The sequence below is a fragment of the Salvia splendens genome, chromosome 11, assembly GCF_004379255.2.
Source record: "Salvia splendens isolate huo1 chromosome 11, SspV2, whole genome shotgun sequence".
Lineage (NCBI taxonomy): Eukaryota > Viridiplantae > Streptophyta > Magnoliopsida > Lamiales > Lamiaceae > Salvia > Salvia splendens.
Genome location: NC_056042.1, coordinates 14,010,224 through 14,028,458, shown reverse-complemented (window position 1 = coordinate 14,028,458; position 18,235 = coordinate 14,010,224). Strand labels below are relative to the sequence as shown.

Here is an 18,235-nt window from a genome sequence, read left to right as displayed (position 1 = left end):
CAAGAATCTTAGCCCTGTCCATCAATTGACCATTTCATTCATATTGTTTGTGTTAGAATAATATCCCTAGAATCAGGCATGAATGTGTAATTGATTTAGAGAATATCTTGCCAAGAATAGAAGTGCCTTTATTGTAAATTAGGTTTACCTTGTATAGGATGGAATTAGCCTATAAAGGTATAACTCTGTAATACAATTCAGTGAACATAATAGAATGAAATTACCGATTACTGATTTCTACATGGCCTCAGAGCAGGAAGAACGATCCTAGGCTCAGAAAAATTTCATCATTGCCAATACCAATTCTCGACCTTTCCGACCAAAAAATCAAATCCAGAAACCACATCCTGCATAAAAAACATGTCAGACACGGAGGAGGAGAAACCCAATCCAGATCAGACAAAGAGTCTACGAAACTGCAAGAGCATCACCGTAGCATTCAAATTGAATGGAAAGAATTACCCTCTATGGTCTCGACTAATGAAAGTCAAGATTGGGGATACTGGAAGTCAGGCTAATTGTTATTATGTGAAACTCAAGTCATAATGTGACATCTGATATTACATGTTTATGATAGCATGATTAAATAGTAATACTTCTAGTGTGTCATGAAAAAGATCTCTTGTGCTAGATAGCAACTACTACGACCTCTTGGATCTTAAATCTTCTTCCTTAGCCTTAGTTGACAAGAAATGGATGAATCTATTCATTTACTTCCTTTGTATTTAATTTTTTAAGTGTTATCAGTGTGGTTTCAATGGGGTTCATAGCTCTCTAGGACAAATCTCAATTCACGACTATAGTAGAGCTATTTCGTTGTTATTTCGTTTTAGAATAAATTATTTTGTGTTCAACGGAATTTAATGAAGGAGGTTTAAGCAACCAAAGCTCTTATTCATTATTGTCAGAATGACAACCTGAACCGAAACAATACTATGCAGGTGTGCAATCTTGTGTGGTCGAAGAATGTCAATGAACTCGTGAGCACCATGGCTACTCAAACCAAATAATTTGTGGAGATATCCTTCAATGTCAGAGGTGAGATAATCAAGCATGACAACCGAAAACAGTGTTGCCTGCAGAGTTTCTTTGTGCAATCACCTAATGAATTTGAGTCACTTTCAATGCAGTTGCTACTCTAACTGGCATACATCCGAGTACTCTACCTTGCATTTCACAGATGGGCAGTATATCGACGAAAACCAGCAGTTTCTTGTTTTTCGTTTCATCCGAAGATGGCATCATTGTCACTAATTGCGCTATTTTTTCATGCTGAAATTCTTTACAGACAATCGTAAAGGATAGGAGATGAAACTTCGGTTCTGGAATCTTTTCCTTTCCTAAATCAGGTGACTGTTCTGTTTTCTTTGTCATCATGAAATTTTAGCTTGGTCTTTTAACGTCAAACATGATTTAACCAAATCCGGTGAAGAAATGCGATGCACTCCAAAATATTTCCACCAATTATCACTAAAAAGTTGTCATTCTATATCATTTCTGAGATTTTACTCATAAACTCTGCGGTTCTAGTTATATCTTACTCATAGCTGATGGTGTCTAATAATCAAAATACCTATCATTCTACAGAACACGAAAAGTGAAATCTGTGCATCATCTCTTGGAAGGACGCAAATTGCTGATGTTCTCTCTACGTATACTCATCTTATTTACTCATGTTGCTCTGCTTCACAACGAATTTTACGGCTCCAAACACAGTAAGTGGGGAGCAGATAAGTTGGGAGAACACAGAGCTGCGGCCCGCGGGAAATTGCAGAAAAGGTTACAAATATTCTATCCGCTGATTGTAGTCTCAACAATCAAGCAAACTGGTAATATCTAATGTTTCTAATATTTTAGAAACATGACAAAGTGTACAGGAGACAATAGAATTATTTTACTGTATATAATTATTCTTGGAGTTGAGGAGATAATAAACTAAAAAGTAGCTGACAAAGGGAATAACTAATGACTACGTACATTTTTTATGCTTTGGTTGGAATACTTTGCCAATAAAACATAAAAACTGCTCATAAAAACTGCTCCCTCCGTCCCACATTAACTGTCACACTTGTGTTTTTTACAGTCGTTTTATAAAATGATAATAAAAAGTTAAAGTAGAGAAATGGTAAAATAAAGAGAGGATAATGTAGAGAAGAGCTTGTGACAATTAATATAGTTAGGAGGGATAGTAATTTTATGGATATACCAGAATACTTTGCCTAAATGATAAAACTACTCTCCCTTCATTCTACAATAAGAGTAACTCTTGTTATGGGCATGGATTTTAAGAAAAATAAGAATAATGGATTAAAAAAAAGTTTGTGGAATTGAGTCCACTTTTTTTTATATTGGTTTTATAATAAATTTGAATGAAGTGAGTTAGTGTAATGTGAGAGACCTACTTATTTATGGTAAAAAGTCAAATGTGACTCTTATTATGGTACTGACCGAAATGGCAAAATATCACTTTATTGTAGAATGAAGGGAGTAAATTTATGGACATACCAAAAATGAAAAAAAGGAAACTATTATGTAAAGACGGATAGAGTATAATTTAGGAGGATTCAAACTTTAGTTGCAACATATCTATGTACAAGAAATATTATTTTACTCCCTGCGTCCCCAAGAATATGCACTATTTCCTTTTTAGCCCGTCCCACAAGAATATGCACTTTCTAATTTTGGAAAGTCTTTTCTCTCTAATGAGGTGGGACCCATTCTCTTGAAAACAACAAGAATAAACAATGGAGAAGCAAGATTAAACATTGCTGCAAATAGAATGGGGAAGCTCAAGCTACTGTTTCATTCAAGTGATCCAAAATGCTTAAAGTGTCGTTAATATATGCGGCATAGGAAATATCTAGAACTCTAACATAATCCATCTAGTACAAGTTAAAACAAGATTACAAAGTTAATCATAACAAACTCTGCTAATCTAATTCCTTCTTTAATCCCTTTAGCACCACGTCTCTCCAAGTACATTCATGGTCCCCATCTTAGCTGTGAGCATGGGTACAATCACGAGCTGAGCTCGTGAGGTGTGGGGTCGCGGACGACAGCTTGCTCGGAGTTGTCACTTGTCTTTTCTCGTGTAGAACTTTCAAGCGAATTCCTCACATGCATATCTTCACTTTTCTCATGCAACAAGGCTTGGTTGATCAAGCCATTCTTCAACACGCTTGATCAAGTCATCGGCTTGGTTGATCAAGTCATCTCCTTCAACACGCTTGATCGATGGCTTGATCAAGCCATCTCCTTCAACACGCTTGATCAGTCATCGGCTTGGTTGATCTTGAGACTTCTAACATTTCCACTAACAATATTTTATTTACTTTTTCTCTCTACCTCTCTTTTACTTCATTAATTTTACATTAAAATTCGTACCGACAAAAGTGCATTTTTTTTAATAGGGAGTATTAAACTAAGCAAGATAATTGATGTTGGTATTTATCCAATAATTGATAGTTGATAAAAATATAAAATTATATTTTGAAGTGAGGTTTTTCAACGAGTCGCTCTTTAGTTCTACATGCACCACGCTTTTAAGGAATGCTTGATTTGTATTTTGTTCTTTACTTTTTTTATATTGATCATTCCAAGAATTATGCAGCAATTATCATTTATGAAGACATTGAAAATCATACCTTATGAGATGGATTAATTCATGTGCAAAGAGGGACTAATATATATTGGCGGAGAAATTCGAACTAGCGATTTTTTCTTTCCAAATGTTAGTATATATGGATTCGTCATACGGTACATCGTCCCTGCATCAATTTTTATCTGTAGTCATAATATTTCGTAATTGATCAATTTTATTCTAATCTTTTAAGGCGTTTATTCAAAATTGGTTTCGTTTTTTGGAATTAAATGTTCTGCAAAAAAAGTCCGGCTATCGAAATATCGGCGTGCCTCCCAAAATTAAACGTCGATTTGCCAAATTACACGTTGATACATTGATTGCTTAATTGATTCGCATCATTATTTGATTGCCGAAATTTTTTGCATGACATTTTATTTCAAAAGATAAAAAAATATTATTAAATGATAATAATCTAAACGGTGAGATACTTTGGAGTAAATATTTTAAAGATAACACAAAATAATCAACTATTTACTATAATATTTAAAGTTATAATAAAGTACATAAATCCCAAGTCCCTGCAAGCCATGATAAAAAAAATAATTCGAAAATTATTGTTCCCAAAATAAATAGAGACCTACGTTACGGCAAAGACTCAAATCAAAGGGGACGTGCACAATAATTAATTTGGGATGGCTGAAATAATTTGTTGTAGTATTAATTAATACACATAACATTGAATATAATAATACATGCATATAAAATTTGAACCAGAGCTACGGTGGGGCCATTTCAATTTATATTATATTATATTATATTATATTATTTTATATAATATATGTACGCAGCATTAAACATATCAAGTGTTAGCTTAAAGTAGCGGACTTTGAAACAATTTGTGAGGACTTTGTAATATTTTACTGTGTCTTCTTAGATTTTTATTCAATTCAGTCATCTTCCAATTTTTTTTTATACTATTTCCTTTGGTTAATTTTTTCTAGTAATTTTCATACTAGTACTGTATGTCTCCTATTTTCTCCTATATTATTTATGTTACAATATTTTTCTATATCTCCTCTGTTTATTTTTTCTAGTAAATTTGTAAATATGCCATATAATAATTATTAAATCATTTTTAATGATACGATCTTTATTACGGAAAATCTAAAATAGAAAAATTTCTTTAATCTCATAATAAGTACTAAATATAATATTAGCAAAATGATATATAACTATACTCTTTGTTATAAAAAAATACAGTATATTTTTAATTCGATGTCGAAATTGATACTGTATCTCTAGTTTCCATCACCCTCTAATTATTTATCTTGTTATTCATCTCTGGCGTGCATATCTCTATTACTCATGTTCGAGTTGTTTTCGTGTCGTAGGAACAGAACAACTCAACAAAATTTAATAGTATTTTGGGTTCCCCAGGATTAAAATCCTGGCTCCGCCACTGACCAGAAGTGAAACCATTTTGCCCTTTCACTCGCAATTTGTGTACCTCCGTCCCGGCTAAGATAACACATTTCTTGGCCGGCACGGAATTAAATGATTTTGTTAGTGCATTTAATCTATTTATAATGATTTTTTAATATTTTTCTATGTATTTTTCCTTTTGTATGAGATAGTGAGGTAGGCTATGAGATGAGTTGAAATAAGTTGGGAGGGATGAAGATGGACTGTGAATATAGGTTGATAATATGACAAGAGGAAATTGGAGATGGACTATGAGGAAAGCTTATCCTAATGTGAATGCTTGGAAACGAATCCACTAAGCATGGAACGCAGGCTTGTATGCATTAATTTTCTTTATTAGTACTTTTTATCTTTCTTTTGTATTATTATTTCAAATTTAAAAATAATACTATAAATTTAATATAAAAAATTAATTATTTCTTTGTAATTAAATTTGAGCGGAATGGACTGATAAACTACTACTCCTATGTCCAAAAAATAGACAAGTTTTACTATTTTGGGTCGTTCATCAAATTTATACTAATTCTAAAAATGAAAAGTTTTAAACCAATACTAACCATACACATTATTCTAATTGTGAACCCCATATTCCACTAACACTACTTTTCACCACATTTTCCCTCACTCTCTCTTACTTTACCGATTATGCAATAAAACTCATGCCATTTTGTAACTTTGTCCATTTTTTGTAAGAGGGAGTATAAAACACGCTTACTTATATATAGGAAAAATCAAATAAGATATGTAAGGGCGAATGAAAGAAAATGAAAAATATAAAACACATATTGCCGGACATAAAATATTATACTCCTTCCGTCCGTCATTAGGAGTCTCATTTCTTAGCGGCACGAATTTTAAAAAATGTTAAGAAAGTCATTTTGCAGTCATTTCTAATTAGGATTTGATTTCAGTCATTTTGTTTGAGTCTGATTCTATCCCCATTAGGATTGAATTTATTATTTTGCAGTCATTTCTAATTAGGATCAAAAGTTGAATTTGAACAAAATTTTATCTCAGCATTGAGCAATAGAATTTTTTACTTATAGGCTTTATTGCTAGTTGTAATGGTAGCTTTCAGACAACTTAATAAATGAGATACATAAAATTGAATTTTTGTATCGGTTAAGTTCGTTTCTTTTTATGTTCAGTTATTCTTGAGAGCGATTCGGTATCATATATGTATGGAAATCTATATAGATTCTACTTAGGCTTGAATTAATGTAATTTTTTAATTGGTATATTACTAATAAATATATCATGGATGGCTTGATTGTTTTTGGTAGGCAGGAAAGTGATTTGGGAATTTTGGTGAGATAATGTTACCTTACAACAAGAGGCGATATCAAAAGATTTACTGTATTTATCTATTTATGAAGAGATTTTAGGTTGGGTTTGAGTGATAGAGGGATTTGCACAACAAACTGAAAATCAAAGTAACAACAATTAAATAACTATATTTCCCACTAACAACCGGTTAGGATTCATGCATTTCAAAATCTTACTTTATATTGCTTGTTATTGTTGCATTGCCCTATGTATTATTGTAGTTTGAAGCAACTAGAGCTTTGATTTAAAATCCCAACTACCTAGGGTAGTTGAAGACAATTTCATTTCTCAAATATTCATTTTGTTAAGTGGCGTTTACTTGAGTGAGTTATTTATTTTATTGAAATATTTATTAAAGGATTACATGGTCAAAATATTGGTCTTTTTACTATGTATAGATAGGTATCATCTAAAATAAATCATGAAGTTATCTAACTTATGTAGTCTTCAAATATTAAAGGAGCGCATGTATATTAATATTAGGATAAGATAGAAGTCTTTCTTGACGATGAAGACTTCTGTATCCAATAGGTCAAGGATTCGAGTCACAAGTGATAAATGAGGAACCATTATTGATATCTATAGAGATGATTAATTAGTAGTATGTTTGAATGTGAACAGGGGCAGCACTTGGAGAAGGAAGTGGTGCAACAATGTCAGATGATGAGGATGAGCTGCAAATGGATTTCTCTTTAGATCAATCAGTAAGCGATGGGCACGGCCTGATGGGACTCGGGCCATTGCTATTCACGGAGTCGGAGAGAAGTTTAATGGGCGAATGAGGCAAGAACTCAAAATAGAACTAAAAGGTGAAACATTGTTAAACACCCACATTTTGTATATATAGGTGTGAGAGCATGATGATTTAAAGCAACTATACATATTTTGCAGGATTCAAATCAAGAATCGAAAGTGAGAGAGGAAATACTAAGGAAGAGAAGGGCTGGGAAGCTGCCGGGTGACACAGAGTGTGCTAAAGAATTGGTGGCAGCAACACTCAAAGTGGCCTTATCCCACTGTAAGTCTCTTTAAATCCCATTTGTGGCAAAATTAGGTAATGAATGAATGGGGTTTGGTATTCAGGAGGAGGACAAGGCGAAGCTAGTGGAGAAGACGGGTTTGCAGCTGAAGCAGATAAACAATTGGTTCATAAACCAACGGAAGCGAAACTGGCATAGCAATTCGCAGTCTCTCAAGTCCAAGCGAAAGAGGTAGTCGACAAGTAGATCATACAAATACTCTCTCATATGTATATTATTTTTAGCCAAATCATTGATCAGCTATCATAGGAACAAGGTGTCTCACTCACTCACTCACAAATACTACTATATATATATATATATATATATATAGGGTCACCTTATATGCACAACACCTCCTTAGTGTAGAACTAGAGACTAAATATTGACCATTGGATTCAAATTTTAATGGAAGAATTAAACTTACAACATCTTTATTCAGTTTTTATCCGTTATTTAATTAGTTCAGCTAAGGGTGGCATGGTCATTTTTAATTTAGTCAACATGGTAAACAAAAAATCACGGAAGTATGAATTAGGGTAAATCAAATTCCACCTTCGTCTTCCTCTTCCAACTTTCGCTGCCCCGGTTTCATCTCTCACTACTCCATTCTCTAATCAGGTCGACAATGTAGAGATCTCGACATCGTTTTGTCTTCACCATCCAATTCTCACCATAGTTGACATGAGGAAGATCAAAGGTATCGATGAAAACTTTACAAACTAAAGTCTTGAATTTGGTTGTCGATGAGCGGATCTGCGTTCCAGATCTGGTGGTGATGAGTGCAGTGATACGTTAATTTAGTAAGCTTCATGTTTTTTTGTATAAGGTGAATTGATTTCAATGTAAGATGAAGTGATTTTCTCTTAAGATGAAGCAATTATATCATATGATGAAGTTATTTATTTTGGATTGTTGAAATTTTTGATTCATTTTAATTGAAATGTTTCCACTTCCTGGGTGAAGTTATTACATTAAAAGATGAAGAAATTTGATGATAGGATGAAGTGATTTCATACTATAATTTCAAATTTTGATTTATTTCTCGGATGAAGTTATTTCATTATAAGATGAAGTACAGTAATTATAAGATGAAGTGATTGAACGGCGACATTATAGCAGCGGCGGCGGTGGCACAATACATTGGGGCCGAGTTGCGGGTGAATTTCAATCCGGGACTGACCTCGAGACGGTGCCCGAACAACAATGCTGAACCGCGAGTAGGGAGGGCCGAGGCGCGGTGTTGGGAGTTGAGTTATGGGCGGTAACCGACTCGAGGTCAGTCGGAGATGTAATTGCGGGCGTGAAATCAATGGAGATTAAATTGCAGATGGTGAATGTAATTGCAGGTGCTGAATTGCATATATTGAATTGCAGTCGATGGAGATGTAATTGCAGGCGCTGAATTAAAGACATGGTGTGCGTTAATTGCAGCCGCAGAATGGAAACGTGTTCATCTACTTGCAGGGCGTGAATTGGTGATGGAGATGTAATTGAAGGTGTGAGCGATGGTGTGGAATGCAAATTCAGTTCCAAATAATCGTGAATCACAATAATGTTGATCCAATCTCCTTAATTAACTTAGCATGAATTATGGAAATGCAATAACAATATGAATTATGAATTTCATTACAACCCTTTTGTAATATTAATTGAATAAACAAATGAGATAAAATTGATAATGAATTAACCGTTAGATTAGAATAAAGGGTGGATGAGATTTGTTCTCTAGTTCGGTCTTTAAAATTAGTTCGACATTGAATACAATCCTATATATATATGTATATATATATATATATGTGTGTGTGTGTGTGTGTGTGTGTGTATGTAGGAATATTTATTCCTATATGTGACCTATGTAGATATTGGTTTAATATTAAAGATTAAGTTCAAAACATATCAATTGGATTCTAATATAAAAGACGATATCGTGATGGATCGGTTTCGATTAAAGAATTAGAATCGGGTGTATTGATAACCCTCCTCTCCTACCTCTAATTATAATGTTATAATATATATAATATATATTATATACTAATAGAATAAGTATATGTATGTATAAATGAGTTGATATATGTGTGTTGTCGTACATGCATTAAGTTGACCATAATTATGGCAGTTAATTATGAATTAACTGTAATACATGTATAAGTATTGCATGTATATGAATGTATATAGACGTGCATATGTGTAATGTGAGGAATCAGTTTCAAAAAATGGATTCTACCGAATCGATGTGTCGATTTCCATATTAGATCAGTAAAGTTTCCAAATGGAAAGACACCTCCGTTGATCCCTTCACGAAGAGTCACTTCTCGCCTATATAAAGAGATGGTCTGTGCATGAAATAAACACATCAACAAATGCTTACAGTGTAAGTCGGCATTACACATATTTATACACATATATATACAAAGTGCTCTTGATTCCTTATCCATTAAAGGGATCAGATAGAAGGCTTAAGGTCAAAGAGAGGATAAACATCAATAGCAGCTTAAGGGGAAACATCAAATAGTGGATCCAACCCTACATCAAATTAATAAGCATGGATGGAGGTTGGTGATTCTATCCCCACTTTATAGTATAAATGTTATGGTTGAATTAATTCAAATCTAGAATTAGATTTCATTATCGAAATCATTAAAGTTGAGATATGGCTAACAGTTGGTATCAGAGCCAATCCAGATTTGGTTAATTCACCATTTATGTGTTTTCAAAATCGAAATTTAAATGGTCTTAATTTTTGATTTTGATTAAATTTGCTTCCGCTTATGTGTTGGGTATTGTTTTATGAAATGATAAAACAATATAATATTTTCTACCCATTAAAGATTTCAATATTTAAATGATATATGACTTGTTAATCACCAAAGTGGTCTTGTTATATTGGATTTAATTATTGAGCATGATGAATGTTAGTTAATTGATCATGATTAAAGAGATGCTATAAATGACATTAAAGTTTAATTGATCAATTATATTATTATTTATATACTTGGAGATCACCTAAAGGTGGATCATTGTATACATTTAATAATACGAAAGGGATTAATCATGTCTACTATGTGTCTTATGTAGTATGTATACCCAAAGGCAACATGCTTATTTGATATATGCATGATTTGATTAATTATTAAAGAAATTTTTTTTAGCATCGTTGAAAATATGTGTATTTTAAGTATTGCCCAAAGGTTACTTGAATGCATGTTATTTAAAGTATTACAGTTATCTGAATCGGTGTTTAAAGTTCAAAGCACTAATTGTAAGCATGTATAAATGTTGCAGCTTCGTCTAATATATATGCATCTGCAAACTCTGTCGTAAAGTTCAATGGGCAGAACTATGGTGAATGGTCAGAACAGATCCGGTTTTCACTGGGTGTTATGTCACTTGACCATGCCATACTTACGGAAGATGAGCCTGCAGCCATTACGGAAGAAAGCTCCGAAACGGACAAGTCTCGATATGAGACTTGGGAGCGCTCTAACAGGCTAAGTCTCAATCTTATGAGGATGACGATGGCAGAAAGTTTTAAGCCATCTATGCCTAAGACAGAGAGTGCAAGGGAATTCATAGAAAAGATAAATGAGTGTTCACAATCGGAATTGGCCGACAAGTCAATTGTAGGGAGCCTAATGAGTGAGCTCACTACAAGAAAGTTTGACTGGTCTCAACCTATTCACGATCATGTAACACACATGTCAAACTTGGCAGCAAGGCTCTCTACCTTGGGAATGGAGGTTCACGAACAGTTCTTAGTTCAATTCATCATAAACTCTCTTCCTAATGAATTTGGCCAGTTCCAGGTGAATTATAACACCATAAAAGATAAATGGGACCTTAAAGAGCTAAAGGCCATGTTAGTACAAGAGGAAGGGAGATTAAAGAAGATGAATGGCCAAGTTGCGAATCTCGTAGGTCATGGAGAAGCCAGCACCAGTAAAGGAAAATCAAGTAAGAAGGACAAAAAGAAGGATAAATCTTTTCTGAAAGGTCCGGAGAAGAAAATCCAAAAGGAAAGGAAGTGTTTCTTTTGTAGAGAAACGGGACACTTCAAGAAGGATTGTCCAAAAAGAAAGGCATAGTTTGATAAGAAAGGTAAACATAACAGTTTCGTTTGCTCTGAATTGAATCTTATTGAAGTGCCTAATAATACTTGGTGGTTAGATTCTGGTGCTACTACTCATGTGTCTCATATTGAACAGGGATTCAGTACGATCCAGCCTATAAAACGAAGTGAACAATACTTGTTCATGGGAAACAGGATGAAGGCACAAATTAAAGGCATCGGGACCTACAGACTGATCTTAGACACAGGCTGTCATATAGATCTTAAGGAATGTCTCTATGTACCAGATTGTGCTAGAAATCTTGTATCTGTTAGTAGGTTGGATAGATTAGGTTTTAAAATCAAGTTTGTATATAGTGTATTCACATTGTACAGGAATGATTACTTCTATGGAAGTGGTACTTTGTTTGATTCACTCTATAGTTTCAATCTTGATGCAAAGTTTTCTGAATCCTTGTTTAATATTGAAAGTAGAGGCATAAAACGTGGTATGTCAAGTGAATGTTCGGCTTACTTGTGACATCAAAGACTAGGTCACATATCCAAAGGAAGGATAATGAGGTTAGTAAAGAATGAAATTCTTCCTCAATTGGATTTTAGTGATCTAGATATATGTATAGATTGCATAAAGGGGAAGCAAACTAAATACATAGTAAAGAAATCAGCCACAAGGAGTTATCAACTTCTTGAGTTAATTCATACTAATATATGTGGTCCTTTTGATGCACCTTCGTGGGATGGTAGAAATTATTTTATCACCTTTATTGATGATTTCTCACGGTATGGTTATATATATCTATTGCGTGAAAAGGCTGAATCGGTGAATGTCTTAAAGATATTCATAGATGAAGTGGAAAGGCAATTGGATAGAAAAGTTAAGGTTGTAAGATCAGATAGAGGTGGTGAATTCTACGGAAAATTTAATGAGTTTGGACAATGTCCGGGCCCATTTGCAAAGTACCTCGAAAGTAAGGGCATTTGTGCACAGTATACAATGCCCGGCACTCCGCAACAGAATGGTGTAGCGGAAAGACGGAATCGTACTCTTTTGGATATGGTTAGATGCATGTTAAGTGGATGTAATTTGCCTCTTTCGTTATGGATTTATGCATTAAAGACTGCAACGTACATGCTTAATCGGATTCCTAGTAAGGCAGTTCCAAAGACCCCTTTTGAACTGTGGACGGGAAGGAAACCGAGTTTACGACATATACGTATTTGGGGTTGCCCTGCAGAAGTAAAGTTGTATAATCCAAATGAAAAGAAATTGGATTTAAAGACGGTCAGTGGATTCTTCATTGGCTATCCAGATAAGTCGAAGGGATATACATTCTATTGTCCTAACCATAGTACGAGGATAGATGAGACGGGAAATGCTAGATTCATTGAAAACAATGAAACTAGTGGGAGTGATGAACCTCAAAAAGTGGACCTTAATGAAGTTCAAAAAAAGGTTGTTCATCCACCTTTTGTTGCACCTAAGATTGTTGTTCCTATTGAGCAACATGAAGTGCATAACCCACCTGTTGAGATTGAAGATGAATCAGTCATAATTCAAGAACGGAATGATGAACCAATAGAGCCTTTAAGGCGATCAATAAGGGAACGTCGATCGGCCATATCGGATGACTATGTGGTATATTCCGTTGAAAGTGAATGTGACTTGAGCATTGATAAAGATCCGATCTCGTTCCAACAAGCCATGGAAAGTGACAATTCTGAAAATTGGTTAAATGCAGCAAAGGATGAGATGAAATCTATGAGCGATAACGATGTTTGGGACTTAGTAGAATTGCCTAAAGGTTTTAAAGCCATTGGTTGTAAATGGATCTTTAAAACGAAACGCGATTCAAAAGGTGACATTGAAAGGTACAAGGCTCGCCTTGTCGCCAAAGGTTTCACTCAAAAGGATGGCATTGACTACAAAGAAACCTTCTCTCCAGTTTCAAAGAAGGATTCTTTAAGAATTGTGTTGGCTTTGGTGGCTCATTATGATTTAGAGCTTCACCAAATAGATGTAAAGACGGCTTTCCTAAATGGAGTACTTGAAGAAGAGGTATACATGAAACAACCCGAAGGATTCATGATAGAAGGATAAGAAGGTTTAGTATGTAAGTTGAGAAAGTCAATATATGGACTCAAACAAGCTTCTAGACAATGGTATATAAAGTTTAATGATATCATTGTTTCATATGGTTTTGTAGAGATCATCGTTAATAGATGTATCTATATTAAAATCAGTGGGAGCAAGTTTATTATATTGGTCCTATATGTTGATGACATTTTGCTAGCTGCAAATGACATGAGTTTACTACATGATGTAAAGAAGTATCTCTCTTTGAACTTCGAAATGAAGGATATGGGTGAGGCATCTTATGTGATCGGAATAGAAATATTTCGGGATAGATCACAAGGATTATTAAGTTTGTCTCAGAAAGGTTATATCAATAAAGTCTTAGAGAGATATAAAATGGACAAATGATCCGCAGGAATTGCTCCAATTCAGAAGGGAGATAAATTTAGTAAAATGCAATGTCCGAAAAATGAATTGGAGCGTAAGGAGATGGAAAAGATTCCCTATGCATCAGTGGTTGGGAGTTTGAACTATGTTCAAACATGTACTCGACCAGATATCACCTTTGCGGTTGGTATGTTGGGTCGATATCAAAGTGATCCTGGAATGGACCATTGGAAGGCTGCAAAGAAAGTCCTCAGGTACTTGCAAGGCACCAAAGAGCACATGCTTACGTATAGAAGATCCGATCATCTAGAGGTCATTGGATATTCAGATTCAGACTATGCCGGGTGCGTTGATAGTAGAAAGTCAACGTTTGGCTATTTGTTCCTTTTAGCAGAGGGAGCAGTATCATGGAAAAGTGGAAAGCAGTCTGTCATTGCTACTTCCACTATGGAGGCCGAATTTGTGGCATGCTTTGAGGCCACTGTTCACGGATTATGGTTGCAGAACTTCATTTCAGGGCTTAGAATTGTCGACTCTATAGCTAGACCACTGAAAATTTATTGTGATAATTCCGCAGCTGTCTTCTTCTCAAAGAACGATAAGTACTCGAAGGGTGCTAAGCACATGGAATTGAAATACTTATCGATTAAAGAAGAAGTGCAGAAACAAAGAGTGTACTTTGAGCATATTAGGACGGATATGATGGTAGCGGATCCGTTAACTAAAGGACTACCACCCAGTATGTGTATTGGCCATGTAGAGCGTATGGGTATTATAGATAAAGCCTTGCTATTTTAGATGTGTGCTCATGTATTGTAAAACACTCTTGTGAATTCAATAAAAGTTATGTTTCTACTTGTTTATATGTTATCATTAAAGTTTGTATACAGTATGGATGTTTAGATAACATATGTTGAATTGAGAATTAAAGTTCATCTCAATGAAAGGTTTATTCATATAAAGTTAGAATTGATTTGTGATACATGGAAGGAATCATGTCGACTAAATGATTGTATGACCGCCATGATTCAATCAAGTCTAGCTTTATAGGTATTTAAAGGATATATGAACTTGATTGTAAAGTGCGCATAAAGAATTATTAAACCATTTAAAGCTACAAAGGTCAAGTGGGAGAATGTAGGAATATTTATTCCTATATGTGACCTATGTAGATATTGGTTTAATATTAAAGATTAAGTTCAAAACATATCAATTGGATTCTAATATAAAAGACGATATCGTGATGGATCGGTTTCGATTAAAGAATTAGAATCGGGTGTATTGATAACCCTCCTCTCCTACCTCTAATTATAATGTTATAATATATATAATAATATATTATATACTAATAGAATAAGTATATGTATGTATAAATGAGTTGATTATATATGTGTGTTGTCGTACATGCATTAAGTTGACCATAATTATGGCAGTTAATTATGAATTAACTGTAATACATGTATAAGTATTGCATGTATATGAATGTATATAGACGTGCATATGTGTAATGTGAGGAATCAGTTTCTAATCAGTTTCAAAAAACTGATTCTACCGAATCGATGTGTCGATTTCCATATTAGATCAGTAAAGTTTCCAAATGGAAAGACACCTCCGTTGATCCCTTCACGAAGAGTCACTTCTCGCCTATATAAAGAGATGGTCTGTGCATGAAATAAACACATCAACAAATGCTTACAGTGTAAGTCGGCATTACACATATTTATACACATATATATGCAAAGTGCTCTTGATTCCTTATCCATTAAAGGGATCAAATAGAAGGCTTAAGGTCAAGGAGAGGATAAACATCAATAGCAGCTTAAGGGGAAACATCAAATAGTGGATCCAACCCTACATCAAATTAATAAGCATGGATGGAGGTTGGTGCTTCTATCCCCACTTTATAGTATAAATGTTATGGTTGAATTAATTCAAATCTAGAATTAGATTTCATTATCGAAATCATTACAGTTGAGATATGGCTAATAGTGTACACTATATTTGTGTATCTTCACCTACTAACAGATGTGACCCTTCATTTTTCGCTTCATTGTAGTATCATGTTATCTACTTTTCTTCTTTGTATCTATAACAGAAAGTTCTCGGCTTCAAATTTCAATATTTCGAATCTCAACTCTAAAAATAAGAAACAGAATGAATGTAAATTAATCATGGTGATGTAACTCAACAAATAGAACGAGAAAATAGATTGATTTATTGATAAGGATTATACAAGAAGTATTTAAGAAAGATTACACACAGAATCTCCAGACTCATTGCTCACACAGAGAGCCCCTTCTCTCTTGCTTGATTCTACTTCTCTTCCTGTTGCATGGCGATTTTCATTCAACACACTAAATTTGTAGTACCACATAATTCGTAGTTTGATGTTGATTATCCATTAATTGTGCAAGGATGATATTTTAAATAATATTTCCAAAATCAAAAGTTAGAATGCAAATTCAGACATAGGTTCATGCGAAAATAAATTATTCTAGGATATGATTTGTCACGACCGCACTTTCTAGGGATAGAAAGACCGGTTGATCGCGACTAGGGGAGGATGAAAGAAGCGGGGAAGAAAGGAGAAAACTGTGGCACAACTGAAACTTGAACCGAAATAACTCAAATAATATATATCAGAGTGCACGATACAAAGAACGCAAACTCGACTTTTACATTGCAGCGGAAGAGTCAAGAGCAGATAACGTCTATGCGCAACACCGCCCGAGTACTATTCTACCGAAGGATCTTCATCGTCTATGCGCAACACCGCCCGCCTCATCACTGCTCAACCTGCACATTTTTAAAACATATGCAGGGCTGAGTACTTGGTGTACTCAGTGGACACGTGCCGAAATATATTTTACTGAAAAACTAGTTTTGTCAAGCCACTCTTTGAGTGAACTCGGGGTTTTAAGTAAAAGATCCGAGAACACTAAATCATTTTTCTTTTCTTGTCAAAAGCCGAACATAAAATCGACAAAGGCTAATAATTCACAAGCACTCGTAAGCAACACATAATCACCTCACTTTTCTTTATCAAAAGCGGTCCCTTTTCCTAGAACATATGCCGTATATAAACTAACTTCTGGTGAAATAAATTCACAGAATTTCCTGGTGAAACGAATTCACAAAACTCCTGGTGAACCTAATTCACAAAACTCCTGGTGAAACGAATTCACAAACTCCTGGTGAAATGAATTCACAAAACTAATTATCATGGTGAAATGAATTCACGAAACTCCTGGTGAAATGAATTCACAAAACTCCTGGTCTAGTAGGGACATCGCCTTGCTAGTCAATCAAATAGGCAAAGTTCAAAACAAAACATGGCTTGACATAACTTTCGCAACTTCATTTTCCTCGTAACATATTTGGAACAAACTCATTTCTATCGGTCAAAGCCGAACTCAAATCTTTCAAAACTTCATTTTCCTCGTAAACATATTTGGAACAAACTCATTTCTATCGGTCAAAGCCGAACTCAAAACTTTCAAAACTTCATTTTCCTCGTAAACATATTTGGAACAAACTCATTTATATCGGTCAAAGCCGAACACGAATACTAACAAAGGCTACACTTCACAAGCACTCATAAGGCAACACATAACACCATATAAATCACATCACTTGCACTTGAGGTAAATAGCACTTTTCATAATACTTCACATTAAATAGCAAGCTCGCACTTAACATCACATCCTAAATAGGAGCACACGAAAATACTTTTCGTAAAAGCTGTAAACATACTTTAAATTGAAAGCTCACTAAAATACTTTAGTTCGAAAGCACACAATCATATATCATAATAGAAAGCTCGTAAAAACTGTATAGTAACTAGAAAGCCAACATAAAAACACTTTAGTTCGAAAGCCTACCTCGTTTGCTTAAAACTCCTTAACTTGGATTTTCCTGACTCCACCCTTAACTTAGGGAGATAGCCTTGCTTAAGGAATTCCTCTTGTTTGTTGAATTGCTCTCTTGCCATTACTCCCAACCCTTGTTGCTCCTCTTATGAATTGTGAATTTTGAGTGTCAGGAAGGTGTGTGAAGGAAGGTGGTGGTGGGTTGCTTTTATAGGAGAAAAGTCTTGGCATTTTGTGGATAATTTGGGATAAATATTCCTTCTCTTTTGAATTTGAGATAAAAAGCTTTACTACCCCTTTGGTGTTAGTATTGGGAAGGATGCTCTTGTATTTCTAGCTATGGGTTACTTCCCCTTTTAGCATGACAAAAAGACATCTTGCCTAATCGGTGTAAAGCATTGGGGGGAGTTAAGGAGATGAGGTCAC

At 34.6% G+C, this 18,235-nt stretch overlaps 1 long non-coding RNA gene and 1 pseudogene across 1 annotated transcript; one reads left to right on the top strand and one right to left on the bottom strand.

Annotated features, from left to right (window-relative positions):
- The first annotated feature begins 360 nt into the window (after positions 1 to 360).
- On the top strand, positions 361 to 8,109 carry LOC121754470 (annotated as a pseudogene).
- Positions 8,110 to 16,550: 8,441 nt separating this feature from the next.
- On the bottom strand, positions 16,551 to 17,938 carry LOC121755459. Its single transcript, XR_006040750.1, has 2 exons — positions 17,822 to 17,938; positions 16,551 to 16,736 (listed from the first exon to the last, which is right to left on the bottom strand). It is a non-coding gene; the product is annotated as an uncharacterized LOC121755459 (long non-coding RNA).
- Positions 17,939 to 18,235: the final 297 nt, after the last annotated feature.